Raw genomic sequence first — 2,443 nt, 5'->3', positions numbered from 1 at the left:
ATAATACTATGTGTTTGGGTTTATAATCCCTCAAAAAATAGTTTTTTGCTGAATGTAATAGAAAATTGAACCAGTAAGACTATTCATGGAAAAGGAGTTTTAACAATAAAAGGTAAAAATGTGTAGTATAAAATGGTCCAACATTATTTTAATTAGTAGATAAAGCCCATACATATAATTTTAATTTATATAAGTGGAATAAATTAATCTACAAGGAATATGACGGCGTCGAGCTCTTTATATGCATGGACCGACTAGGGTTAGTGGCTTAGGCTGGTGAATGGGAAATGGACCGAGCTCCATCCAATTCACGGGCTCGGCGGGCCAGAGTCCAGTAGGATGGTCCTTGGAGGGCCTTAGCGGTAGCCCACATATGCAATTGGACAAGGAAATGACTGCAAACAATGAGCTTACCATGATTTTTTGGTTTCTGCAAACGCACTTTGGAGTTAAATCTTGAAAATGGTCCAACAACCCACCCGATATCCAAAGTGCATATAAGGGACAACAATGTTAGGTAAGCAGGGAAATTAAGAGGAAGGACTCATATTTAAATAGAGCGACATAACGTACATTAAAAGAAAGAAAGAATACTATCACATAATTCATCTGATAAATAAGTGCATTACTAGTTGCCTTAATGCTAACAAGACACTGCTTTCATATATGCAGTAGCAAAGGAGTAAAGTCAACAAGCTTGCAGAAAATCTATAAACTATAATGACAAGAAGATACTCCATTCGACTATCACATTCAAATACTGACTATAGATCTGAAAGAGTTAACATGAATTGATTCTAAAGAAGTCAAAGCCTATTAGAGATGAGCCTCAAAGGAGGACAGGAGGAGGCAGGGGAGGGCCTCCCACGGACGGCACAATGCCTACTTAGTGCTTTTTTTCGCGTGCGTCCAGTGAGGAACAAGGAAGAGCTAGCAAAAGAGAATGAGGAGGGGGGGGGTTCGGTGCCCTACTTCATCTTGCAAAGGAACAGAGGGAAGTAGTCCCCTTGTACTAATAGCAGGAGGAGTTTAGGAGGGGTTGCAGAAGAAAAAATCCCGTCACCTGCCTGCTGCTTGGCTTGGCCTGCATCAAAACCAAACAGAGATGAAAGCTAATGAGATGCTGCAAGGAATAATGGTTAAGGGAACATGTTGTAACATAGAATCATCTCAAACTCAAAGGAGGGTGGGGGCACGACCAGCAACCAACCTAGGGTTGGATAGAAGCAAGCACCCAAGCACAAGGAAATGACAAGGAAACCAGATCCCCAATGTATATGATGAGGAAGGTGAGGGGGAGGGGGCAGCACACCTGACTGACTGCTGGTTAGTGTTGGCTTGGCGTCGAGGGGGAGGAGGAGCCGCTCTTCTCCTCTCTGTCAAGGGGGACACTAGCTCGAGCGGAAATGACGGCGGGTGTTGTGGAGGGACATCGGCTAGGTTAAGCTTCGGGTGGTGAATGAATGGGAACTGGACAGTGGGCCCAAATGTGTAACACGTACCTGGGCTACGTTTCGGAGGCGGGCTGGAGCCAGCAGGATAGGATAGGATGGTCCATTCGCAGGCCTTAGCGGTAGTAGCCCGCACAACCACTCGCGTCGTGCCGCCGTGAAGAAGAATCTGTAGCTTGGATTGCACGACGAGACGACGTGACCGCCGGCTGAATCTCATGGTTGCTGATGCGGAAGGAGATGACTCGTAGGATCGGCCGGCGAACCAAGGGGCGTCAGACCACCACCGGCGATGGACGTGGCGAACGGCTGATACGAGTGAGAGAGATTAGATTTCTGGAGGAGGGAGGGAGGTTGGATGCGCAGCAGAGAAGAGGAGGAGATGGAGATTAGGTTAAGGGTGGGTGTTTATATAGTACCATGGAGGCGGAGGTGGAGGTGGGGCATTAATCACCATGGGGCCCCGCGGGTTAGCGTGTCACAATTTCAGATCCGATCCACCTTCCCTCTCGCATGCGACAAAAGCAGGAATGCGTGCAATTACCGACGCGTCATACATGCATTCAATTAATCAATTACCGAGGAGACGCGCCAAATAGTACTACTCCTGTGCCAGCCTCCCCGAGATGCAACCTCCCCCAGCAGCGCAGCACAGCGTGATGGATGGATGGATTGAGAAACAATAATTACTACTACTCCATAAATAGTGCTATTTATGCAAACCCCCCTCCCCGAGATGCAACCTTCCCCAGCAGCACAGCAGCAAGTTTGGTCGTTTCTCGTTCCTTTTTCATTTTCATTCATGCAAAGAAAAGGAAAGAAAATAATAAAAATAAAAGCCTGTCTATACTTTCACTTTCTTTTTCTAATCATCTCCAATGGATGGATGGATGGATGGATGGATTGCCCTTCCTTCTTGTTGACCGCTTAAGCACGTATGGGGTACAGCTCAGCAGAGTTTATTTTGCACATAAACCAACACAGTTTGTTTA

General features: G+C 46.4%; 1 long non-coding RNA gene across 1 annotated transcript; it reads right to left on the bottom strand.

Annotated features, from left to right (window-relative positions):
- Window positions 1-580: 580 nt before the first annotated feature.
- Window positions 581-1,828, bottom strand: LOC123191237 (uncharacterized). The gene is made up of 2 exons (XR_006496771.1): window positions 1,313-1,828; window positions 581-1,084 (listed from the first exon to the last, which is right to left on the bottom strand). It is a non-coding gene; the product is annotated as an uncharacterized lncRNA (long non-coding RNA).
- Window positions 1,829-2,443: the final 615 nt, after the last annotated feature.

The sequence above is a fragment of the Triticum aestivum genome, chromosome 2A, assembly GCF_018294505.1.
Source record: "Triticum aestivum cultivar Chinese Spring chromosome 2A, IWGSC CS RefSeq v2.1, whole genome shotgun sequence".
Classification (NCBI taxonomy): domain Eukaryota; kingdom Viridiplantae; phylum Streptophyta; class Magnoliopsida; order Poales; family Poaceae; genus Triticum; species Triticum aestivum.
This window is presented reverse-complemented; position numbering and strand designations above follow the sequence as displayed.